This window comes from Hyaena hyaena, unplaced genomic scaffold (genome assembly GCF_003009895.1).
Source record: "Hyaena hyaena isolate Hyena2069 unplaced genomic scaffold, ASM300989v1 scaffold_104, whole genome shotgun sequence".
Classification (NCBI taxonomy): domain Eukaryota; kingdom Metazoa; phylum Chordata; class Mammalia; order Carnivora; family Hyaenidae; genus Hyaena; species Hyaena hyaena.
The window spans coordinates 2,177,999-2,205,364 of NW_024080736.1; the positions used below are offsets into that span (position 1 = coordinate 2,177,999).

Consider the following 27,366-nt stretch of genomic DNA (forward strand, 5'->3'; position numbering starts at 1 on the left):
TTGGACGTTTAACCGACTAAGCCACCCAGGCGCCCCATCTTTAGTCTGTTTTAAGTGGTCTTCCTAAATCGTTTAGTTCTCTTGACAGGTCTGGAGGCCTTTAAACAGCTTTTCCCCCCTCCCCTAGGCAGTTTTTTGCCTCACTTCTTCCTCTGGCCAAAAAAAAAAAAAAAAAAGGAGAGGGATCAGACACAGCCATGTTTGTAAGTTCCTTTACAACCAGGTTTTAGGTCAAATGAGTGCGCGTTTTGAATTAAGAGCAGTTTGGTTTTTTTCTGCCCATGTCTCTTTCTACAGCTGAGTGTGTGTAATCAGTTGGAGATTCATTTTGTTTAATTGGTGAATTATTCCCTGGGACGGTCGATGTTCGGAGTGTGTTGGGACACGTTGAGTTGTTAACCGTGTGGTGTGTGGATTACACAGGACACTGGCCATTTTACCTTCTGACTTCTGGAGGTAATGGGGAAATTTGTGATTAATATGTCAAAAGTTAGTCAAGTCAGAACTTCTGGAGATTGAAGTTTCCCTTTTACCCCTTTTTAAAGAGAGTCTTAGAAGAACAGTAGAGTGATGGGTGGCTAACAGATGATCAGAGAGGCAGTATTGATAGTGAAGCACAGGCTGACCATATGGTGATCTTCTCTAAACTTTCATTTTCTTCTGTAGAATGGGAATAGTATCAATCCAGAGAATTTTTGAACTAGTTCATATAAAGTGCTTAGCACAGTGCCTGAGAAGATAGTAAACACTCAGTGAATATTAGTTATTGTGTAAATACTTTTTACACTTGATAAAGTATATGAAAATGAATTACAAAGTAGGATCTGGGATAGTGTCATATTTCACTGTTTATTTTTTTTATTTTTTTTATTTGGGGGTGGGGGTGGGCTTTGGTTAAATGCCTTGTGTGTCATGAAAGAGTAGATCGAGGAGCTGGAGTTTGAAGAAGACCCATTAAGGTGCGTTCCTCTTTTGTCATTGCTGGTTAATTTTCCTTTTGGGATCTGAAACTTTGCCCTGTCAAGTGCCCTTTGAATTTAGAATTTAAATATCCACAGGTGCCTGTCATATTAAAATGTCTTTCTTTAGCCCATTTGTTTTAACTTCTGCCTTTCTTCTTTTCAAGTTTGACTTTTAGATAAGAGCAGTCTACTCTTATTTCTATCCATGTATCACCTTTCATTATGTGCTAGTCCAGTCTTAGCTCAGCACTCTTCCAAGACTGGTGACCTCATTGATAAAACAAATGGACTTCTCTGTTTTAGCTTTCTTGACCTTACAGATTCATTTGACTGGTAGTTGATTTTAAGGACACCCCAGAGCTGGTGAAAGTAGGGCCTCAGGGATGTTTGAGTTCTTTCCAGTCATGTACAAGGAAAGCTCTTAGCTGGAGCTTTCACGAAGTTTGTAAAAGCAATTTGTTCTTCATTGGTTGAGCTACTGAGAGGGAAACTCTGGGCAATTCTCACGGTTTTCTAAGGACAGTTTAACAAATCTATTTGGGGTACATTTCTTTCTATGCTGGATGGGCCGTCATTTGTTTTCTCTCTCACTGCGGTTGTCCTAGAGCCTTTAAATAGAAATTTTTAGGTCTGATAGTATTAGCACACAGTTTTCCTGCCTTACTGCTTACACCGACCTGTTGTACCAGTTTGGGTGTGGTGGTGGGAACGAACTGCTTGTGTTTCGGCAGGTTAGCTCTCTGCATGCTTGCGGAGCCACAGGTTCCCTTTCTTTTGCGGCATTTAATTTGAGTAGGATAGTATAATTTTAGAAATTCCCAATTGACTGATAATCTGTCAAATGAAGTGGTTTTCTACTTGATGCAGGCATGACTTTGGAAGCCTCTTATAAAAAAAACCAAAACTCTTCTAGGATCTTTGGTAACCACTTAATCTACATTAACTTTATATTTCACAACCTAGGGAGAAAAAAAGCAGATGATTATTTCCTCCAGTCACCTCAAGTGGCTAGTCTTTCCTGTCCTTCTTTGTCTCCTTTTGTAAAACCACCCTATTCATGGAGTTCAGGTTTATAGCTAATCTTCATACATATGAGAGCATTTCTGGGTTCAAACTACATATGGTTGAAATACAACTAGTTTCATGTCTGTCAGCTTGAAGCTTGTTTAAAATATTAAATAGCTCCTTCCGGGAATCTTTTGTGATTTCCCAGGTAATTCATTCTTCCAAAACGAACTAACACTCGGGGTTATTGCCTGTATAGGTTTTATCCACAACTTCTGGGTCTAAGCCTTTACTTTTTTCACCAGGAGCCTACATTTTTGGATAAGTATTTTTCTTGCAGTCAGATCACCAGGTTCATTTCCTGTAGACTTTAGGTCAAAACTGTCTCAAGGCAGTCTTGTTTGGTCGGTGTTCTAGGCTCTTCCTGTAGGAGGTTTCTGAATAGGCTTTCTCTGGTTCTGAATAGTTTACCTGTTAATTATCATGACTGTTTTTCCTGGCCTCTGTTCTTTTCTGTTTTTCTGTTTGCTTTCTGTCTCCTGTTGCTATGTTGTTTTTAAAATTCTGTTAATGTTGCTATTCTTCTTAGCTTCTTATTCTTAAAAATTTGTCATTCTCTCTGGCCTTTCTTTCTCCTGCTTTGTTACTAAAAAGTCTTCTTTAAGATTCTGACCTAGGACATCAGTCCCAGTCTCCCAAGATTCTTTCTCAGGACATCGCTTGGTTCCTCTGGAAATTTTATCTTTTTAGAAACTTGTGGCTTAACATTGATCTGGTTGTCTCTTTAATTCTGGTGCAATGAAAATTGCTCTAACTTGTCTTAAGAGTTTTTAAATACCAGTTTTTTTTTAATGTTTTTTATTTATTTCTAGGAGAGAGAGAGAGACCGCGTGAGCAGGGAAGGGTCAGAGAGAGAGGGAGTCACAGATTGAAACAGGCTCCAGGCTCCGAGCTGGCAGTCAGCACAGAGCCCAACGTGGGGCTTGAACCCACGAACCGCGAGATCATGACCTAAGCGAAAGTCGGACGCTTAACTGACTAAGCCACCCAGGCACCCCAAGAGTTTTTAAATACTCTTTACAGTTTATAATCAAGTTTTGGGGAGGGATGAAATTGCCACAGTAGATGAGAGGAGCTATTTTCTCTTTAGATTTTATCCGTAAGTAAACAGCAAAATGTGGTGGAAGGGGCATAGATTTTGAAGTGAGAAAAACTTGGATTTTAAATCATTCTTTTCCAGTTGGTATTTTTGAAGCTCTAAGTCTTTTTTTCCTCATCAATAGAATTATATCCACCTCCTAAGATTGTTGTAGGACTAAAAACAGTTTTTATAAAAGATGATACCTAGAAGATAGTATCTGTATAAAAAGTTTTTTTCTTCCCTTAAGGAGTGGACCTCAGTTAACTAACCTTATTGTGGTAATTATTTTACAATAAATATGTGTACCAAATCATTAGTTGGGCACCTCAAACTTATACAATGTTATGGGTCAATTATATCTTAATAAAGCTAGGGCAGGGGAAGAAATGGACCCCTTAGACCATTAAAGTAGTGAAATCAAGCATACTGAGAGCATTATTCATTCAGTAAAAAAATATTTATTGGGTGTTTGATCTGTGTAAGACACTGTGGTAGGAGACGAGAGGTTAAGACATCTTTGTTTCTAAGGTAGCTTACAGTGTGGTATTTCAATATATTTTGGTAAATGCCACGATAGAGATAAACACAGTACCATGAGAAGACTGAGAAAGGAAAATAAAACTGGACCAGTAACCGTAGGTGTTAAGGATCACTCTCTGCTGGGAAATGATGATTGTGCTCAATTTTTAAGGATTATTAGGATTTAGCTAGGTCTATAAGCTGGGTAATAGTGAAGGAGTACAGTGCGAGTAGGCTTGAGAAGATGGTGTTTAGGGATCAATTATAAAGTACCGTATGTGCTAAGGTGTTTTGGCAAGCCATTGAAGGATTTTAAACATGTTAAGTGTTACAGTCTGGATTCTATTTTAGAAAGTTTACTATGGAATGTGTATGGATGATGGATAAAGGTTAATTTTCAAGCTTCTTTGTGACTCTGTGGGTTGGTCGATGCTGTTAAACTTGAGGGGGAGAGGGAAAGATAAAATTTGATAATGGGGAGAACCCTAGAAATCATTACTAAAGAGAAAAATAAAGACTCTTAGCAATAAAAAATTGAGCATTGAATGAAGAACTTTTATTGCTAAACAGGGAACCTGATTTAGCACAGAATCTAGGGAAGCTCTGGAAGACAGCATCAGAGGAGTGAGAAATGGAGATCTTTTAAAGCCAAACTATGAGTTATCTCTGTTTCATATTAGGAAAGCAAAATGCTATGGATAGGCTGGTGACATATGGGTTTGTTGGTCAGAGAAGCCATGGACTGGCCAGAAGGTGTCTGTGTATGTGTCTTGAATATATATGGATGTGCTTTTCTTGACATTATAGTGTATAGCTAGTGCCAATGCATAAGCTAACCTGCACACATATGTTTTGACCACGCAAGGAACTAAATCTAGTTAAACTCAGTCTCAATATGGTAAGAGAACACAATGACCACTTGGTATTTGACTTAAATCACCCAGAAAATACTGGAACAATCAGTTTTTAAAAAGAACCAATCCTGTGTTTTGTTCTTGTATCTTGTTTAGAAGTTTTCTGTATGTGGAGTCATCAGCTTGATCTGTGGTTCTGGGGCAAATTGTGTGTTTCTTGGAGTTGTCTGCTTCTGAAATCATTTTAATAAATCCACTGTTTGGACTGGTAGCTTGTTTTCACTATGACACATAAATGCTTGCATCAACACCTTGAAGCTTGACTGTTGTTGCTGTTGACAGGAGGACTTGAAATGGTCCTTTTAGGTGAGGTCCTTTCCAGAGGAAAGGGAACTTATATTTCTTGGGGATAAGACTGAGTCACTCAGGTTACCCTCCAAAACTTTCAGTATAGTCTCTCACAGTATTTAGCTAGGTGTGCATCTAAGAGTATGGAATAAGTTTTTAGTGGATTTGGGGCCCAATGGTGTTGGGCATATTGTAATGATTCCATAGGGAGAAAGTCTATGTGGGCTCCGAGGGAAGAGTTGCATGGCAATTAGTGCTAGTGGCAAAACTTGAGGAAGAATGAAGGGTTTCTGAAACTTTAGGATAATTTGAACAGTGGAGTTTCTAAGTTAAGAGAAATACATTACAGAGTTTCTGTTTAACTCCGCCAGTGAAATGAATTCCTTGATTATTTGGTGGGAAGGTAGGGATTCCCTGCATTTCATTGAGCAGTGAACCTGCTCCATATTCAGAGGTAACAGCATATCTTGCATGGGGAATGCCTTTGTCATTTTAAAGATAAGCCATTACACAAACAGTATGAAATCAGAATTGACCAAAGTGGGTGTCTATAGGATCAGAGCTGGGCATAATTAATTTTAAAGTTAATGCCAAGCAGTCATCTAGTTCCCCTTTATTTGAGGAGGAATTGATACGGTAAGAGTAGGGATTTAAAAAAAATTTTTTTAATGTTTTTTTATTTATTTCTGAGAGAGGGAGAGGGAGAGAGAGAGAGTGAGAGAGCGTGAGCAGGGGAGGATCAGAGAGAGAGGGAGACACAGAATCTGAAACAGGCTCCAGGCTCTGAGCTGGCTGTCAGCACAGAGCCCGACACAGGGCTCAAACCCACGAACTGTGAGATCATGATCTGAGCCGAAGCCAGACGTTTAATGGACTGAGCCACCCAGGTGCCCCAAGAGTAGGTTTTGAACAGAGTTGAAGAGTGTTACACATAGTGAACAAGAAAGGGTAAGAGACAGAAATGTTGACTCTTGCAAGAACAAGAGGGGCGCCTGGGTGGCTCAGTCGGTTAAGTGTCTGACTCCTGATTTCAGCTCAGGTCATGATTTACTGGTTCGTGGGATCAAGCCCCACATGGGGTTCTGTGCTTACAGTGTGGAGTCTGCTTGGGATTTTCTCTCCCTCTCTCTCTGCCCCTCCCTCACACGTGTGAGCTCTCTCTCAAAAAAAGTTTTAAGTAGCACATGGGACTCATTGAGTGAGTAGAGAAAGTGCCACCAAATGCAAACAGGGATGGTATGTCTTAATAAGATAAGCAGTAGGCTTCTGATGTGAACAGTGCTGTTAGATAACTTATGGAAGGGATTGAGGAAAGTGAGGTGTTTCATTAAGAGCTCTTGGGATTCTAAGGATCACAATTCCATTGATGCCCTGAAATCTTGAACAAATCTTAAGTCTTTGCCATTAGTTTTCTGAAGGAGCAATAGGAGAGTATTATGAAAGACAATACATCTTTGCTCTAATAAAGGCTCAATATGAGATTTATTCTTGATAATCACTTCAGGTTTAAATATTGGAGTAACTGAGGGGCTCCTGGGTGGCTCAGTCAGTTAAGCATCCGACATAGGCTCAAGTCATGATCTTGTTCATGAGTTCGAGCCCCACATTGGGCTCTGTGGTGATAGCTTGGAGCCTGGAGCCTGTTTCCGGGTCTGTGTCTCCCTCTCTCTCTCTCTGCCCCTTCCCTGCTCGCTCTCTCTCTCTCTCTCTCTCTCAAAAATGAATAAACGTTAAAAAATGAAAAGAAATTGGAGTAACTAAGGTAGTATTTTATAAAGATCAATTTGAAGTCTTACTGGAGTCAGTATCATGTATTCTGCCTGTGTCAGTAAAATTCTTAACTCAAAGAGTACAGATATCTAATAGTGGGTTAGGAGAGGTCAGTAGGCACAAGACAACAAGGGTGTCTAGGGCTGCTGTAATTTGGTTTTGTGTACTTTTCATTTAGGATCTCTAAACATATGCCTTTTGCAGGGCATTTAATTTGACAAGAACAAGTCTCAACCCAACAAATTATACAGAATAGAGGTCACACTAATTGAAATTGGTCAAGGTTGGGAGACTCGGAAGATAAGAGAGTTATTGGTGATAACTATTATTATTATTACTGTTATTCTTTTAGTACAGTGAGGAAGAGTAGAAAGGAATTTAAGGTAGAAACAGAAGACCCTATACTCACTAGGAGCTTGTAGGTCTGTTCTTGGACAGAAAATTGTCTTCATCTTGTAAGAGCAGAGAATGTAATAGGGTATTATTGAAATTCTCAGAGGCATATTTTTACTGTATTTCTAACTTGGATTGTTAGACACCTCTCTTGGCTTTTAAGATTCAGCATTTACCTCAGGGCGGTTCTTAATCTGCCGGAGGAAGGAGTATTGGACTTTGAGTAAGTTGTTTACATTGAAGGGATGTGTGGGCTTCCCCTACCCTTTTCGTTGTTTTAGAGTTCTGTGATAATATTCTGTTGTAATTCACCTAAATAATCTGTTTGCCAATCTGGCTATTTTTAGTTTTAATCTGTTAAAGGGCTGAAAAGACCTTGTGGTGGTCTGGTGGTCTATATAAAAATATTTCCTAAAATTCCTAAAATCTTCTGTTTATGAATGATTTTAAAGCTTGCAGTTTTAGGTTTTGGTCCAATCTACTTTGGTAAGAAAGGCTTCTGGGATGGCCAGAAGTACTTTTCTGTGTCTTTAACTTTCTTTAAACGTTCTTCTGATTTGGGATATCTGATCTGCATTAGGATCCTGCCTTGGTTTTTTGAAATATCTTTGACATTCTGTTGGGGAAATTAGTAGTCTGTATAAGCTTATGAAGTTCTGGAAGGCTGGGGAATATAAGTGTCTAAAAGTCTTCTAAATTCCTCAGAAAACCTTTGGTTCTCAGTGGGTTTGGAGATTCCCTCAGGGGCTAAAGTTTAGAAATAAGTTTGACCTTTTGAAGAGTGATAAATCCTTAATGGAAATTACATGATTGTCTGTATCTTACTATGTGGGTGCTCAGCAACAAGGGAGGAGATAGGACCATTATATTTAAGGGAGGAAGGTAATAGCGAAACCCATGATGATAAATGGAGAAAAATATGAGGTCTTCATCTGAAGAATCAGAACATTAGGATTTTAGACGATGGGATAAAGGCTGAGCTTTAGAGGTAGGAAGTTAAGCACAGGGAATAAGTGGCCTTTTCCTTAGCATTTGCCAGACAGTCCTTCAGGGAAGTTAATTATGAGCTACTAAGGCAGTTAGATGTCTTGGTACCAGTTTAAGAAGGGAGACCTATTGTCTTGGGGGTTTTGCTTCCTTTGGATCTAAGGCATTGCAGAAGTATAAGTCATTATTGAAATCATAAGTTCCCCAAAGTGGCTGGTGCAATTATAAACCACCCATGGTGTAGTTATGCCATATTATTAGAAACGTACATGAACTTAGACTATAATGAGTGTGTGTGTATGTTATATATATATATATATAACACATATATAGCATGCATATATATATATATACTTGATTCTTTGAGCTGACAGTCCCTACAACAAATACCAAAAAGGCGATTCCTTTACCATTTGGCAGACAAAAGTATACACAGAGTATCTAGGCAGTTAAGAGGGAGCCAGTATTCTAGTACCTGCAGTCCTTGAATCTGGCCCAAACCATGAGTTTTCTGAAGAATCTTAGCTGAGACACAGGTGGACTGATAATAGAACATATACAGGATGCATCCCCTCTCTTTGTGTCACTCAAGAAAGAGAACAAATTTCCTCTCCATCTCTATCCATGAGAAACCAGATGGCTCTGAGCCAGAATAAACAGAAACTTGTGGGGCAGAATAGAACAAACTCAGAGCTGAAATCAGCTGAATCACTCTCAGAAGGTGTCAGAAACCTGCTAAATCCAGGGCTCAGTAGGTTCTTAAGTGTCAGTGGTGTGTCAGCTTCACTGGGTAGCTCAATCATATGATCTCTGTGGGACCTCCAAACTGTTAAAGAAAGCCTAGTGACTCTTCGAGACCAAAGACTGAGCACTAAGTGAAAAAGCTTTATTGCCAAGCATGGAACCTGATCCAGCCCAGGGTTAAAAGGGCAGGCTCTCAAGGATGAGTTTCAGGGCAGCAGAAATGGGGTAGACAAATTTAAATCCAAAGGATCATGAATTATCTTTCATACTAAAAAAGCCAAATCTGTGGGGTGCCTGGGTGGCTCAGTTGGTTAAGCATCTGACTCTTGATCTCAGAGCTGTGAATTGAAGCACCGTGTTGGGCTCCACGCTGGGTGTGAAGCCTACTTAAAAAGAAACAAAATAAAAAGAGCCAAATCTTTGAGTGTTGTTGATTGCTGGTGATCTCTGGGTTTGTTGGTTGGTAAGTGCTGACTGGCTGGAGATCATCTGTAGCATATGTGTGGTACAGAATTATGTCTAGCTGCCTGTTTTGTACTTCGTATGTGTGAGTCAGGAATATGTCACCCATCTACTTCACTGGTATCAGCAGGCTAGGTGGCCCAGGTCACGGTTTATCAAGAGTTTAGTAGTTTTTTTGGATATAGGGGGTGGGTATTAGGTCTGGGTGTGGTCCTATAGCTGTATACTTTGAAGTGTGGTCCAGTACAGAAAAATGCCAGGCTTAATGGGTCTTAATCTATTCTTAACTCATCTAGTAGTGTTCTTATTATCTGTTGATGTTCAGTGAACTGCTCCAAAACTTAGTGACTTAAAACAGTGACATTACTTTACTTGAGAAACTGCAGTTTGTCTCAGTTCTCAGGCTCAGTTTGTCTCTTCTACTCAGCATCGGCTGGTTTAGCTTAAACGCTGGAGCGTCTGTTATCTGAAGACTCACTAATATTCGCTGGCCATTCAGCTGGCTATCAGCTGGGACCCTAGCTGGGACTCTCAGCTCAAGTTTCTACAGGTGGCCTTTTTATGTGGCATTGGTCAGTTCCATGGTGAGTACTTAGAGAACCAAATGACTTCCAAATATGATACATTGGGGATTAGGTTTCAACATACAAATTTTGGCAGGACACATTCAGCCTATGTAGTATACTTATTTTTCAACTATATCAAAGTTATGTACCTTAATTTCCATAAAAGAAAGCTTTATGAAAAATAAAACAATATTATTTGAGATTTTTCCAAATGTGGAAATAGAGATTTATGAACTGCAAATGATGAAACAGTATGGCTCTTCATTTTTTTTTTTTACAGATTTTATTATAGGGCCTGTCACATTTTAGTTGCTATGATAGAGGCTCTTGAGGATACAAAGACCTAATAATCTTTTGAAACAAAAAGCCTAAATATTTTACCCTTACAGGATTTATCCTATCTAAATATCCATAATGATATTTAGATCATTATGTAAAAGTGCTATGCATCTGAATTTTTCCAGTGACCCAGAGAGCTTTCAGAGAATGAGTTTTCTTGGGGCGCCTGGGTGGCTCAGTTGGTTGAGTTTCCAAGTCTTGAATTTGGCTCAGGTTGTGTTCTTGTGATTTGTGGATTGAGCTCTGCTTTGGGCTTTTTGCTCACAGCACAGAGCCTGCTTGGGATTCTCTCTCTATCCCTCTTTCTCTGCCCCTCCCCTGTTCGAGCACTCTCTTTTTCTCTCAAAATAAACAAAAAGACTTAAAAAAACAAGCCATCACAAATTAGTGAATATTATAGTTATGTTATAAAGTTGCTTCACAGAATCATCATCCCATTGTAATCTTGGCATATTTTTGCATGTGTTTGAATAGGCTATGAGAACATGTCTTCACCTTATAATCAAGCCATGCAAACATGAGACAGTATGTTTAGTTTATGCTTTTTCCTTTCTACATACTACATTTGTTTATAACTCTATACAATTTGTATATTACTTAGAAAGATTTATAGGGGCTCCTGGGTGTCTCAGTCGGTTAAACGTCTTACTTCAGCTCAGGTCATGATCTTGTGGTTTGTGGGTTCGAGCCCCATGTCAGGCTCTGTGCGGACAACTCAAAGCCTGGAGCCTGCTTCAGTTTCTGTGTTTCCCTCTCTCTGCCCTCTCCCCTGCTCATGCTCTGTCTCTCTCTCTCTGAAAAATAAACAAACATTAAATAAATTAAAAAAGATTTATAAAAAGATATTGGTAAGTTTCACATGCTTTATTTTATATACATACGAACTGAGTGTTTGAGGGGATGTTGTATATAAATAAGTATCAGTAGATTTTTGGCACTTTCATTGTCAGTAATTTTTCTTTTGCCAGTGTTGGTAAGTGTTTGGCATTATGCCTTTCATTTAAACTCTACTTAGTAAGTAAAAAATGATCATTTGAATAGAACGTGGAGAGGGTGATGTAAATGGCAGTATGCCATTATAGAAAGAATCTAGGAAATGGGATGTATTAGTCATTTGCGCTGGAAATTTTACTGGGAAATACTTAAACTTTTGGCTTGCAGTGCAATGAGGGGGAGGAGAAGTGGAAAAAGGAAGCCTTTTGTTTACCGTAAAACAATGCAGTGAATTAGCCAGAGTGTTGGAAAAGGAGTCTAAGTGTGACACATCTAGGCAGATTCCATTGGATGGCAAGTTATGTTGTAACTCAGTCCTGAGCCTCCTGGGGAGCTTAAAAATTTGTAAGACCTCAGTACTAGTAGAGGTTATTGAAAGCATACTCTGCACAATTTTCTAGGCTCTGGGGATGCAGTGGAGATCAGATCTCATAGAGTTTAATGTTATAATGGGGAAAGACTTTAGGAACTGAAGGGTTAATTGAACTGTTTATGTTTGAGAAATGTGGGTTTTTATGGATGTTTAAAATTGGTAATTCCTAGGGGATCTTGGAGAAATGACTGATTCTAGGGCAGGGGCAAGGAACACACAAGATGAGCCTGGAGCATTTTCCAGTGTCAGAAAGTGTACAAGTGTGTACCCTCTTCCCACAGTGATGTACGTTTGTCAAAGGAACACAGGAACCAAATGAAAGAACTCCCAGTGGCCAAAGCTGGAACAGTTTGAGCAAGAAAGTGAAGTAATATTAGATTATAACCCACAGTATAAAATAAATATTTGAGTCCATACTGGTATAAATAAATGATTGAATAAATAGATAAATGGAGAAGGATGGACAAATCTCCCATGCAGAATTCCAAATAATTTATGTGGACATTCCACTGTTGAGTGGGGAAAATAGCTCCCTGGTTCTTTAAAAAAATTTTTTTTAACGTTTATTCATTTTTGAGAGACTGAGATAGTGCGTGAGCGGTGGGGGGGACGGGGGTGTGTAGAGAGAGAGGGAGACCTAGGATCTGAAGCAGGCTCCAGGCTCTGAGGTGTCAGCACAGAGCCTGATGTGGGGCTCAGACGTACAAACCGCAAGGTCATGACCTGAGCTGAAGTCGGACGCTTGACCAGCTGAGCCACCCAGGTGCCACAATAACTCCCTGGTTATTAAGTGGAGGGGAGGGGACATAGTGACTTCCTTCCAAAGAGTGCAGTATAGAAAGGAGGTTAAAAGAGTACCTTCAGGGTGGAGAAACCCTGCAAACGCTGCTTCAGTCAGGTCAAGGTTAGTATAAAACAGTGGGAAGTCACACTGATAGTATATGCCCTTGATATAGTATTATGAGAATGCACCTTTACCTTTGTGGTCTTCTTCCCAATGACCCACAGCCCAGAATAATCATGGGAAATCCGACAGATTCACCTGAGGGACATTCTACAAAATACCTGACGAATATTTCTCTGAACTATTGAGGTCATGAATAGTAGGCCTGAGAAACAGTAGCAAAGTCTGAGAAACTGCCATAGCCAAGAGGAGCCTAAGGAGACATGACGACTCAGTGTAGTATGGCTTCCTCAGAGGGATCATCAAACAGATAAGACAGTATGTGAAAACTGAGGAAATCTGAATAAAACATGAATTGTAGTTAATAATAATGTATATTGGTTCATTAAATTTTGACACATGTACCATATTAATGTAAGACAGTATGAGTAATGGGATAATGGGTGTGAGGTATATGGGAACACTATGTTTGTAACTTTGGTGTAAATCTAAAATTATTCTAAAATAAGTTTATTAAATTTAGCAACTATCAACCCAGGAAATACTTCAAAGGTATGTATTTATAGAGAAGAATTTAAAAAAAATTTTAATGCTTGTTTATTTTGAGAGAGGGAGAGAGAGAGAATCCCAAGCAGGCTCCACAGTATCAGCCTAGAGCCCGATCCCATGAACTGTGAGATCATGACCAGCCGATATCAAGAGTCGGAGGCTTAACTGACTGTGCCACCCAGGTACCCCTACAGAGAAGTATTATGATAAATCACAGTGCTTTTTTTTTTTTTTTTTAATAGTTACAGTCTTCTTTCCTATTTGTATTAGTAGCTTGTATTCACAAATGGGGTCTCTTTGGGAAACTAAATATTTTTGGCACTTTGCTCTGTTAGAGTAGATCATCAGGTATTTGAGTGATTACTGTTTTTAGAGGCTGGAAAGACACAGAATACCTGAGAGCTTATTCTTATTTTTCATTGTTGTAAAATAAGGTTAATATAATTGGTGGTAATAAAAGGTGGTAGTAAACCGTTTTATTGTATATGAGAGAAGGCTCAGTGAGATCTGTGGGTTTTTTTTGTTTGTTTGTTTGTTTTTTTAAGGCATTTTCTACACCCAACTTGGGGCTCAAATTCACAACCCTGAGATCAAGCCACACATTCTACTGACTGAGCCAGCCATGTGCCCCTCACTGAGATCTGTTTTTAGGAAAGGGCCCTAAAATAAAGAGTGCTTACAAACAGTTGAGAAGTCCACCCTGATTTGAACAAAAAGACTTGCTAAGTTAAGGGAAGTAAAGAGTAAATTTTACAGTTTACCTTTTAGTTTGCTCATCCTTATACCTTGTCAGTGGTTTTCTGAGGATTTTCATGGATTTCAACAACTATTTGAATGCATATTACGTTTAAGATACTATATGTATAACTGTAGGAGAGATAAAAGTAAGTCATGGCTTTGTCTTTAAGAAATGTATAGCTTAGTGGGGACATAGAGGGATGGAGAAGATGTCACATGAATAACTTAATTTTTCAATTTTTTATTTAATTTTTAGAACATGAGTGGGGGAAGGGGTAGAGGGGAAGAAAGAGAATCTCAAGCAGGCTCCATGCTCAGCACAGAGCCCAATGTGGGGCTGGATCCCATGACTGTGAGATCCTGACCTGAGCTGAAATCAAGAGTCAGACACTCAATTGACTGAGCCACCCAGGTGCCCCATGTGAATAACTTTAATACAAGTATAGTGAGAAGTGACATAAAAAACAAGTAGAGTCAAAGTGTTGTTGGAAGTTCATAGGAGGGGAGAGATAAAATCAGATTGTGAGAAAGGAGGAAATCAGAAAAAGTTTCATATGAAGTTGAGATTTGAATGTTAAGATTTGGAGGGTCTGTGGTTAGAATAGTAACACTTCAAGTGTGAGGAATGTTTTGAATAAAAGCAAAGGCAAAAAAGCCCTGGGTTTATTTTAGGGGACAAAGAGGCTGATATTTTCAGTCTAGAGGTTAATGAGAGAGAAGGCTGGGATCATTGACAGCCTTCTAGGTGAGGAATATATAGAAAAAGAAAAAAAAAAGTCCGGATAGAACCTGGATTCAAAATGCCTAATAAGCTCATTTACTAGATGACAGGTAGGGCAAGTTGTAACTGTTAGTTGTAGTTTCCTTTTCTGTGGATATTAGAACATAACTCACAAACTTGTAAGGATCAAGCAAGAGACTCTCTGGAAATTTTGGGGGCAACATTCTAACATTCTAGAAAGGGGCACCTGGGTTAGCTTAGTTGGTTGCGCATCCAACTTTGGCTCAGGTCATGATCTCACAATCCATGAGTTTGAGCCCCGCGTCGGGTTGTGTGCTGACAGCTTCAGATTGTGTCTCCCTCTCTCTCTCTGCCCCTCCCCTGCTCGTGCTCGCTCGCTCGCTCTCTCTCAAAAATAAATGAACATTAAAAAACAGTAAAAAAAAAATTAAAAAATACTCTAGATGTATTATTTAAATGTGAACACTGAAAATGGAAATAGAGTGGTCTGTATAGAATACCTCATATAATCTGGTAACTGCTTTAGATGTGTAGTGGTGAGGGAGAGGGAGAAATAAGAGACATTTGCTTTCTGGATTATTGAAAGCATGTGGTACAGTTCACAGAACTAGGAAGGTCAGAAAGAAGAAGAGCTGGTTCAGTAGGAAAGCTGTTTCATTCAGTTTTGAATAAATGCAATGTGAAGTGCTGGTGAGGTATTCCAGTGGGTATGTGGGGTAGGCAGTTGAAATGTGGGTTTGGAGCTTGGAAGAAGAGTGAGGCTAGACATATACCTGAGACTCACTTAATGATATTTACTGAAAGCTTAAGTACAGAAACTTTGTTACAGACTGAATGTTTGTGTCCCTCCCACCCCCCAATTTTATATGTTGAAGGCCTAATTCTGAATTTGATGATATTTGAAGGTGGGGCCTTTGGGAGGTAAATAAGTCATGAGAGAGGAGCCTTCATGATTGGGATTAGTGCCCTTCTAAGAAGAGATTCAACAGAGATGATACCTCTCTTAGCCATGTGATGATACAGCAAGGAAGTGGCTGTCTGCAAAGCAGGAAGATGGCTCTCACCAGACATCATATCTGTTGGCATCTTGATCTTGAACTTCCCGGCCTGTGGGACTGTGCAAAATAGATGTTATTTAAGCCACCCAGTGTATGGGATTTGTTACAGCAACCTGAACTAAGACAGGTTCCTCACCAGGCTATGAGAGGACCCCTTTCTTGATCTTTAAGAGGTTTGCAACCTGGTGGATTAATTTTATTAGAAAATTTAGGGGTGCATGGGTGGCTCAGTCGGTTAAGCATCCGACTTCGGCTCAGGTCATGATCTCATAATTCGTGGGTTCAAGCCCCGCATTGGGCTCTGTGCTGACAGCTAGCTCAGAGCCTGGGGTCTGTTTCAGATTCTGTCTCCCTCTCTCTCTAACCCTCCCCTGCTCACACTGTCTCTCTCTCTCAGAAATAAATAAAACATTAAAAAAATTTTAAAAATTAGGGTAGAAAGAATAATAATAGCTAATATTTATTGAGCACTTGCTATATATCAGGTGCTGTTCCAAATGCTTTATTTGTTTCACGTTATTTAATCTTTAAAACACCACTTCAGTGTGGCTCCTAGTATCCTTATTTTTACAGGTAAGATACAAGGTAGAGAGACATTAAGTAGTTGTTTGGGGTTACAAGTTAATAGCACCAGATTCCAACTCATCTACTGCTTATAGCTTGACACTGTACTTTGTTATTCCTCTGCATTTCCCTAGAAAAAGAAAGTAAATGAGAGAAACTTGGGAGTGGCCAGAACAGGATATAACGTTTTTGCTACATACAGAATACTGTTCAGGCTTTATTGCAACTATATACTTGAATTTTATAAGGTTTTCTTCTCTTGGTGTTCTGATGAAAAAGCAAATTTTTGTGTGGTTAAACTTAGACATACTATATCAATCTCTTTTAGCAGCCATCAGGTATGAATTGAGTGAATGAAGCTGTCCAGTAGAGAGGAGGCAGTGGCTGACTCTCCAGTAACACTAGCCAGGATAGTGTTCAGTCTGCAGATACTATAGGAGGTCTTTAAGTCGTCGTGAATTTACCGTCCTTTTATTTGGTTTTGTTTTATTATTTATTTATTTGAGAGAGAACATGAGCAGGGGAGAGGGGCCGGGAGAGAGAGAGAGAGAGAGAGAGAGAGAGAGAGAGAGAGAAAGAGAGAGAAAATCTGAGCGTGGAGCCCAACACAGGACTCAACCCCCGACACTGGGATCATGACCTGAGCCAAAATCAAAAAGTCAGTAGCTCAAGTGACTGAGCCACCCAGGTGCCCCAAGGCTAGGATTTTTGAGGTGCACCAGTATGTACAGAAGAGACACTATGGTGAACAGCACAAGCAAAGACACAGAGAGGCAAAAGTGTGCAGGGAGGCCAGCCTTATGTTCTGGTACCTTGGATGGAGTGGCCTGGGTGGGGAGCCGCGGTGGGGAATGCAGAGGCTGGAACTGGGTGTGGGGGTCTCGCCGGATAAGCTGAGGAGATGGGGCTTTACTGCATGGTCTTCAGGGGGGTAACTTGAGGTTGGAAGGCCCTGTTGGGCAGCAGTCCCTCCGGAGGGGAGTCCTGATAATAGGAGACAGTACTTTTATGTATTTTCATCCTCAAATTGGAGAAAAGAATTCATGGAAAAAATGATTTAAGATATATAGCTGAAATGCTTTCAGAGAATTTCTTACAGTAATACCTTGTGTTGTGTACCTGTTCTGTGCCAAGAATCCAGAGTACATGCTTTACATTTATTTCATGCTGATTGTGCTGCTTGGTTTTGGCTGAACCTTACTTATTTTTTAACATGTGAACTTACACCAAAATTTAATTGTTGTGTTTGGAAGAGAAGCTTTATTTTAAAATTACATCACTATAAGGCAAATGTTTACAATTGTGGCTCAAACAAATAATATATCTGGATTTATTATGTCAAAGTAGATAATGGTTTTGTATTGAAAAAGTTACACTTGAATTTTGAAAAGCTTATTTGTACACCCTAATCTTGTTTCAGTTTTATTCAGTTAAAATACACTTCTTTGGGAAATTTTTTAACCAAAATCTTCATATGTTTGAAATTACAAGAAAAACGATTTATTTAAAAGTTGTTTGGGCTGCCTGGGTGGCTCGGTCAGCTAAGTGCCCAACTCTTGGTTTTGACTCAGGTCTTGAAATGATCTCAAGTTTCGTGAGTTTGAGGCCTACATCAGGCTCTGGGCTGACAGTGCGAAGCCTGCTTGGGATTCTCTCTCTGTTGCTTCATCCCCCCAAATAAAGAAAATAAATAAACATTAAAAAAATAAAAGTTGTTTGGTATGAGTGAGCTAGAAGGTCACCTTTGATTGGTTAACCTGAGAACCCATTTTGCCTTTGGTGAAATATTTAAATGCTGACAGTTTTTTTTTTTTTTTTTTTAATATTTTTATTTCTAGGAGAGAGAGAGAGAGAGACAGCGTGAGCAGGGGAGGGTCAGAGAGAGAGGGAGACACAGACTCTGAAATAGGCTCCAGGCTCCGAGCTGGCAGTCAGCACAGAGCCCGACGCGGGGCTCGAACCTACGAACCGCAAGATCATAACCTAAGCGAAAGTTGGACGCTTAACCGACTAAGCCACCCAGGCGCCCCGACAGTTTGGTTTTTGAAGCAAGAATATTTACCTCACTGTCATAGAACCTTTATTTTTTATTTTTTAGTATTATCATTTTTTTATAGTTTATTGTCAAGTTGGTTTACATATAACACCCAGTGCTCATCCCAACAAGTGCCCTCCTCCTTGCCCATCACTCCCCTTCCCCTCTCCCCCACCCCCTGTCGGCCCTCAAACCTTTATTTTTTTAATAAATCTTCTAATATACTAGTTTAATGGCATACCTGCCAGGTACTAAGTATATTACGGCAAATTCAGTGGGCCAGTATGTTTTGTAGCATGCATAAAACAAATTGCTCATAATTCCTGGATTAAATGGCACTGTGGCAAGATATTTAGTTAATAGTAGGTCTAATATGATTGTATAGGCAGCTATTATATCTCTTGATAGAGGGAAATTGCTCATTTTTTTTGGAGAAGGCCTTTTTGCATCCTAAGTTTTTGTTGACCACTTTGTGAGCTTGGATCACGTCAGTAATTGCTTTAGCCAGCAGTCAGTCCCCTTATGAAGGAAGAAGTATCCTGGGAGACTACGGTTCATTTTATATATGATGGTTAAGAGTTTGGATTCTGTAATTTGTCTGTTTGAGTTGGAATCTCAACTCTAGTACTTACACTGTAATCTCTGGCAAGTCTTTATGCCTGAATCTCCCATTTCTTCATTTCTAAAATGTAGGTAATAATACCGCTTATTACTTCAGAGTAGTTGGCATACACTCACACAGCAAATATTGAGTAAGTGTTAGCTAGTCTTCTTATATTCCTTACGAAAATTATATTTTATTAAATGTATTTGTAAATTGACTTTTAGTGTTTTAAGAAATATTTTCTTGTCAATAAATGTATTTACATAATTTAATGGATGTGTGATAATATTTCAGCATGCTGTTTGTCATCTTTAACTGTTTGATTTTTGTCACGCATATAGAGTTGTAGCTGATATTTTTGCTTATTGTAGCATTTTGTAATAATGCTCTGGAATGTGAATCCTTGTTAGTGCTCCTATTTAAAGCAACAATAAGTAAAATATATACACATAAAAATTTGTGTGTGAGTTTTCTGTAGAGCTTAAATCTCATTTTCATTCCACGTGTAGGAGTTGGGGCAGAGGTTGTTTCTTGGAGCAGGAACACCTAAACTGCTGTCCTGTGCTAGCCATCAGGAAGGGTGCATGTTAGTAGGCGTTTTTTAAGGTACTAGGCCATCTTGTTGGAATATGTATAGGATTGTTATCCTGAACTTCAGTTTTGTTTTACAATGATAATATAAATTCAGGGAAAATCCAGAGAAATCCACTCTGCTCAAAAACAGTCAATACACCTTTTGAGTTGCAGGAACAGTATTATAAAATCTGTTTTCGTGGGGCGACAGAGGACGAGATGTCTGAGTGGTTTTTTCTTTCAAGCAGTCTCATTCCAGTCGGCAGTGTAATTGGAATGCAACTCTAATCTGGAGGAGGAAGGGGAATTTTTGGCAAGAAGATACTGAACAGTTGGGAGTTTTACTCAGATTAAGCATAGACAGCCATTCATTATGAGTACAACTCAGAACAGCAATAGCATTCTGTTGCTACAGCTGGGATTTACTCTGATATTACTACATGGTGTGTTGCATGTAGATAACTCCTATCCAACCATAAAAAAATATTGACTTAAATGGTAATATTTACTGCATCTGCACTTCTGCAAATGGTTTTCTCCAGTCACTGCCTCAAATCAAATATACTAAAGGAGATTTTTTTCAAAATTTAAAGTCATTCTTGAAAAAAAACAACAACAAAAAAGGGCATTGATGGGGGCACCTGGTTGGCTCAGTCAGTTAAGCATCCGACTTTGGGTCAGGTCACAAAATCATGGCTTGTGGGTTTGAGCCCCACCTCAGGCTCTGTGCTGACAGCTCAAGAGTCTGGAGCCTGCTTTGGATTCTGTGTCCCCCCTCTCTCTCTGCTCCTTCCTTGCTCATGCTGTCTCTCAAAAATAAATAAATGTTTAAAAGAATTTTTTTAAAAAGGGGGGGCCACAAAAAGGATGGCATAATATTTGAATTATAGCCGACCTGCAAGCTTTGAGAGCAAAGCACTGTCTCTTATTTATCTTTGTATCTGCAGAATAGCACTTGGCACAAAGTTCGTGTTTAGGAAATGTTGAAAGAGTGAATGATACAGGAAGTGCCGCCTTCTTATTAAGCATCTCAAGATGATCACATTTGCTTTCATGTGAAATAGGAGTTACCAGGATACGAACAAGGCTCATGTTAGTTTATTTTGAACACTTCCTCTACTGATTTAAAACCATCTATCTGCAGAATAGATGAACAGAATAGTAGAACAGGCTAGGTTTTGGGAGCGTAGTCTTAATGAGAAATGCTGTGAAGGAATTTGAGAAGGGTAATAACATGATCAAAGTAGTCTAGTGAAATTACTCTAGTACAGATCTACAAGTGTGTGAGACACATGGTCCCAAATGGCTTCTGGAATAATGGTACTATGCTCCGTAATGCCGCGTTTGTAGTTAGCATTAATCAAAGTTAATACATGACTGCTAAATATCTGGAGTCCCATATAATGTTTTGTTTTACAGAAGTTAGTGAAAATTCATTGACCTATATAGTTAATATTTCTTCACTTTTCTGTATATATTACTTCAATGGAAATGACTAAACATTAAGAGATACTGAAATATTGATAACTGTCTAGGAGAAAGTCTATACTCCTTCACTTTTGTTCCAGACCTTCCGGGCTTGTAAGTTGTCTCTCTGGTCAGTCCCTTCCTGCAACTTGGTCTAGCATTTCTCACCATTATTTTACCTCTCTTCCTGTAATAATTGTTTAGAAAGCAAAAAATAAGATTTCCTTCACAGTGGCACCCCTCCCCCCCAGCTGCAGGATACCCAGTCTTGACTCAACTTTTTATAGTTTGTTTCAAAATAGAGATTTACAAATACAAATTCATAATTATAAATAATTATATTTAATTTATGTAAATATAATTATATTTAAATAATTATAAATAATTCATAATTATAAAATTATGTTACAAACCAAAATTACATTATAATATTGTGTGTATATTCCCCAGGAGATTCTGATACATACCTCCTTGGTTGAGAATTTGTTAGGGTGACAGAGAGGAGTTTGTCATGTTGAAATTCACTAAGTCATTGAGCATTTACTGAGCTCTTATAATTGGTACTGAAGATGGAAAGAGCAATAGGCTGTGGTTCTAGTACCCAGAATACATTCCCAAGAAAAAGAACAGTACAGAAAAGACTTCTAGCTGTGAAAATTATTTATTGATGCAAATAACTAAAATTACCAAATCTCAAATCACGTTTAACAGTCTTTCTTTTAAAACTTGCAAATGAGAGTTTTTGCTTCTAGGGTCTAAAACAGTTGAAGCAAAAACTGACTGATGCTGTTGAGGACTAGCATTAAGCTTAGCAATCTGACCAATCTTGATATTTATGTTTTAAGTTAGTCTTGTACCCGTACTAGTACCAGTCTGAAACCCTGGTACTGGCTTCCTAGTCTCTGGATTACTAAAATTAAATTTATCTTTATAAACTTTGAATCTGATTTTAAAGTTATTCTAACGTGGGGTGTCTGGGTTGCTTATTAATTGGTTAAGTGTCCGACTCTTGGTTTCTGCTCAGGTTATGATCTCGCAGTTCGTGGGATTGAGCCCTGTGTCTGGCTCTGTGCTGACAGTGGGGGGCCTGCTTGGGATTCTCTCTTCCCCTTTCTTGCTCTCCCTTGTGTACTCTCACTGTCTCTCAAAATAATAAGTAAACTTAAAAAAAAGGTGTTTCTTTAAAATTTTTTAAATGCTTATTTTTGAAGGAGAGACAGAGCATGAGTAGGGGAGGGGCAGAGAGATAAGGAGACACAGAATCTGAAGCAGGCTCCAGGCACTGAGCTGATATATCAGCACAGAACCTGATGTGGAGCTCAAATTCACGAGCCGTGAGATCATGCCCTGAGCTGAAGTTGGACGCTTAACCTACTGAGGCACCCAGATGCCCCCCCCCTGCCAAAAAAAGCTTAATAAATAAAGTCACTCTTTTGATTTTTCAGTTGACCTTTGAAACTTAATCATATATTAGCAATATCTTAATGGTTTTTAAAAGAAAAATTGTCAAATACGATCTGATTACTATGTTTTAAATAAAGGGAAATGATAAAAATAAAATTTCATAAGTTAAAATTATGATTACTTGAGGATTGTTAATTTATCTGTCATATAATATAAAAAGTCCTCCTTTCAATGAAGTTATTTTAGATTATTTTGGAGTCTCTTTCATTCATTCAGCAAATTTTTTGAGCACCTGTCAGAATACCGGTGCAGTGTGTGCTTGTGTACCATTGAGGCAGACCTGATTTATGCTGTATGTTGTTTACTACCCCTCATAGTTACAAGTGATATTCTAAACTTAAGCAATTATAATGAAGTGTGATGAGTGCATGTGATAAGTACGGGATTCTGTAAAAATATAGATGGGTGGAGGGTTGAGAGAAATATGTTTTAAAAGGTTTCCTTTCCCTTCTGAGATCATCAGGTAAAACAGCCTGGGAAAAATGTTTCAGGCAGAAGGAATGACCCATGACTCTCTGTGGGTGTGGGATCAAGTATGTTTGAGAAAGTGAAAGTTTAGAGTGGTTGGATCTCGGACTTGGGTGTTTAGAGAGGAGGGGTGGTAATGAAAGCTGAGATCAGAGAGGTAAGCTGGGGCCTGAAGGGCGTTGTAAACCAGTATAAAGTTTGGGCCCAACAACCTCGGGAATGTTTTGAAGATGGAGGTCCGTAGAAGGCCTCCGAAGTGGTAGGTTGGCTATGACATCCAGAGAACTGGTGGTAGGACAGTTTGGAGGAATGTTTTAAGCATATTTTGGAAATGGTTGTTAGGAAGTTGGGACATATATGAAAGGACCTAATTGTACTTTTAAAAAAGATCACTTTGGTTCCATTGCAGAGAACTGGTTAAGGCTTGAGGCAGGGAACTAATTGGGAGGCTGGTTTTAATGGCCTAGACTAGTTGATGGTGTCCTGGACAAGGGTGGTGGCACTGGTAATAGAAGTGGACAGATGAAGGATATTTCAGAGGCAGAACTGATTAGAATTGGTATTTGCTGGGAGATGGGGGAGAGAGGAGGAAAGTTGCTATGGAGGTTTCTGACTGGAGCAGTAGATGTAAAAGCAGGGCTTTTTTTTGTTTTTTTTGTTTTAATTTTTTTATGTTTATGTTTTATTTTTTTTTTATTTCTGAGAGAGAGAGAGAGGGGGAGAGAGAGAGAGAGAGAGAGAGACAGCGTGAGCAGGGGAGGGTCAGAGAGAGAGGTAGACACAGAATCCGAAGCAGGCTCCAGGCTCTGAGCTAGCTGTCAGCACAGAGCCCGACGTGGGACTCGAACCCACGAACCGCGAGATCATGACCTGAGCTGAAGTCGGGCACTTAACCGACTGAGCCACTCAGGCGCCCCCAAAGCAAGGCTGTTTATTGAAAGAAAGTAAACTGGAAGAGCAGTTTTGGGGGAGAGGGTGATGGTGATTTTATTTGGGGACATAATTAATTTGTGTGGACCTGAAGTTCAGGAGAGAGTTAAGTTTGGGTCTTAATATTTAACATTTAGGTGTCATCAAAATGGTAAAGGTAAGGGAGAATGTATGAAATGTAGCTCTTCAAATTTAGTTTTTAAATTTTCTATTAAAATTTTTTAATGTTTATCACACAGAGCATGAGTGGGGGAGGGGCAGGGAGGGAGACACAGAATCTGAAGCAGGCTCCAGGCTCTGAGCTGTCAGCACAGAGCCCGACATGGGCTAAAATAAAACTCTTGGACCATGAGATCATGACCTGAGCCGAAGTCGGACGCTCAACCGACTGAGCCACACAGGTGACCCTTCACATTTGTTTTTTAGAGGGGAGGAAGAGCTTTGTCAGTCTGTTAATCTATGAATTTACACATGCATATAACAGTTTACATATAATTCCAAGGTTTGCAGAGATGGGCATCTGTGCTTCTCAGGTTATAGAGTGAAAGAAGAGGATCCAGCGCAAAAATGAAGAACCTCAACTTCCATAGACAGAGTATAGGAAAGCGATATGGCAGTGAGGATTTAGTATGCATTTTATGCCTGGTGTAGAACCAGGTTAAATGTGTTCAACAGACACCAAAAGAAAAGAAGGGTTCCAGAAGAGGGGAGTGATGGCAGATCTCCTCAGGGATCAAGTATGATAAAGAATGAAAGACGTCCATTGGGTAGATTTAGTAACTAATGTCCCCTAGGCTTTGGAGAAGGCACGTAAGGACAGAGGAAGCCAAATTGTAATAAATTGAGGCATTAGTAGAAAGAAGTGGAGTCACTCTAAATTTACTTTGTAGAGAGTTTTTATCATGAATGGATATTGTACTTTGTCAAATGCTTTTTCTGCATCTATTGAGATGATCGTATGGTTTTTATCCTTTCTTATTAATGTGTTGATCACATTGACCGATTTGCGAATATTGAACTTCCCCTTGTATCCCTGGAATAAATCCCACCTGATTGTGGTGCATGCTTTTTTAAATGTATTGTTGGGTTGGGTTTGAGTATTTTGTTGAGGATTTTTGCATCTGTATCCATCAGAGGTACTGCCCTATAGTGTTGTTCTTCATTTCGTAAAATTTAAAAATTTTTTATTTTTATTATGTTTGTATCTGGTTTTGGTTTGAAGATAATGCCAGCCTTATAGAATGAATTTAGAAGCTTTTCTTCTTCTGTTTTTTGGAATAGTCTGGTGGAATTCACAGTGAAACCATCTGGTCCTGGACTTCTGTTTGTTGGGAAGCTTTTGATTATTGACTCAGTTTTGTTAGTACTTGGTCTGTTCAGATTATCTCTTCCTGATTCTCTTTTGGAGGATTCTGTGTTTCTAGGAATGTATCCATTTTTCTAGATTGTCCAATTCGTTGGCATAAAGTTTTTTCATAATCTCTTCTAATCCTTTGTATTTCTGTGGCATTGGTTATTTCTCCTTCATCATTTCTCATTCTATTATTTGAGTCCTCTCTCTTTCTTAATGAATCTGGTTAAAGTTTTATTCAGATAAAATACTGTTTATTTTTTTCAAAGACCAGCTCCCGTTTCATTGATCTTTTCTATTGTTTTTTCAGTCTCTTTTTCATTGATTTCTGCTCTAAACTTTATTATTTCCTTTCTATAGGCTTTGGTCTTTGTTCTTTTTCTGGCTCTTTTATGTATAAAGTTAGGTTGTTTATTTTTCTTGTTTCTTGAGGTAGGCCTCTTTTGCTATAAACTTACCTCTTAGAACAGCTTTTGCTATATCTCAGAGATTTTGGACCATTGTGTTTTTATTTTCATTTATTATTTCCTCTTTGCTTCTGGGTTGACCCATTCATTGTTTAGTAGCATGTTACTTAGTCTCCATATGTTTGTGTTCTTTCCAGATTTTTTCTTGTGTTTGACTGCTATTGTTGTGGTAGGAAAAAATGCCTGTGATTTCAGTTGTTTTGAATTTATCGAGACTTTGTGGCCTAAACTCTGATCTCTCTTGGAGAAAATTCCATGTGCACTTGAAAAGAATGTGTATTTTGTTGATTTTGGATGTATATATTTGTTAGGTCCATCTGGTCCTGAGGCGAGGGGTGGGAGGAATTAAGAGCTTCTCCCCCAAGATCAGGAATAAGACCAGGGTGTCCACTCTTAACCACTTCTATTCAACATAGTACTGGAAGTCCTACCTGCAACAATCAGACAAGAAAAAGAAATAAAAGGCATCCAAATTGGTAAGGAAAAAGTAGAACCTTGACTTTGACGTTTGCAGATATCATGATAACTATATTATAGAAAACTATAGAGACTCCATCAAAAAACTGGTAGAACTGATAAGTCAGTAAGGTTGTAGGATACAAAATCAATATACAGAAATCTGTTGGATTTTTATAAATTTTTTTAATGTTTATTTACTTTTGAGAGAGAGTACATGAGCAGGGGAGGGGCAGAGAAAGAGGGAGACAAAGGATCCAAAGTGGGCTCTGTGCTGACAGCAGAGAGCCTGATGCGGGCTTGAACTCATGAACAATGAAATCATGACCTGAGTGAAAGTTGGATGCTTAACTGACTGAGCCACTCAGGCTCAGTAGTTTTATTATGAAGGAGGAGAAATCGTATGGTATCTGGAGGGTGAATGTGTTGAAATGCTGATGAGGCCATCGGTAGAGGAGATGAGAGCCCAGGTCCCTGAGAAAGTGGTGGATTGGATATGAGATCTAGAACACAGGGGGAAGCACAGTGTGAGATAGGAGGGAGGATGTTATGAGCAGAAGGAAGACAAAAAGAATGAGGATCAAAAGGTAACTTTGTAGGGCTAGAGATAAGAAGCTGGAGAATTCGCATATATTTGCGGTTTCTCTAAAGGAGGATGGGAAATCAGTTCACTTCTGGAATCATAAGATGGTGGTTTACAAAAATCATTACCTCAGCAATAGTGAAGATTATAATTTGGATTCATATATGTGTTGTATATGTATTGATCCTGAGTGTTCTGTACGGTTTATGTGGTGATGAAGGTTTAGAGAGACGTTCTTCTAAATCCAGTTTGTGATTTGGTACTCTTACTTATGGTCTTTAGTTTTCATGTTTGAGTTTTTATATTTTTAAAAATAAAACTGTTTTTAAGACAGGCCTAAATGCTTCTGACCAGTAAATCACTATCTTGTGCTTACTTAATAATTTTATTCATTTACCAATGGCATCTCTCTCTCTTTCTTTTAAGTTTATTTATTTTGAGAGAGAGAGAGAGAACAAAGTGCACGCAAGCCATGAGAGAGAGAGGGAGAAAGAATCCCAAGCAGACTCCATGCTGTCAGCACAGAGCCCAGCCTTGGGCTCTATCTCATGAGCTGTGAGATCATAACCTGAGCTGAGATCAAGTGTTGGAGGCTTAACGAACTGAGTCACCCAGGCTCCCCTTTATTTGAATTTTTAAAGTGATTAGTTACATATAGACTTATTCCCAAGGTTTGTTATGGTAAATGAATTTTTACACACTAAACTTCCTGACCATTTCAGCTGAAAAGAAGTGGGTAGACATTAACTAAATATTACATTTATAGATATTTTATAAGTTATAAACCATATACAAATTGATGTTTTCCCTTCACTTTTAATAAGTTTGAACTAAAGAAGTTAAGTTTATGACTGTATATAAGTGATAATTTTTTAAAGTGACCTGTAATCACAAACTACAAAATTCACCCTTTTAGAGTGTGCAATTCAGTGGTTTAGAAATTTTTTTTAATGTTTA

At 38.9% G+C, this 27,366-nt stretch overlaps 1 protein-coding gene across 1 annotated transcript in view; it reads left to right on the plus strand.

Moving 5' to 3' along the window:
- The window catches only part of SMURF2 (SMAD specific E3 ubiquitin protein ligase 2), a 117,412-nt gene that overhangs the window by 32,202 nt on the left and 57,844 nt on the right, over positions 1 to 27,366 (plus strand). The window lies entirely within an intron of this gene.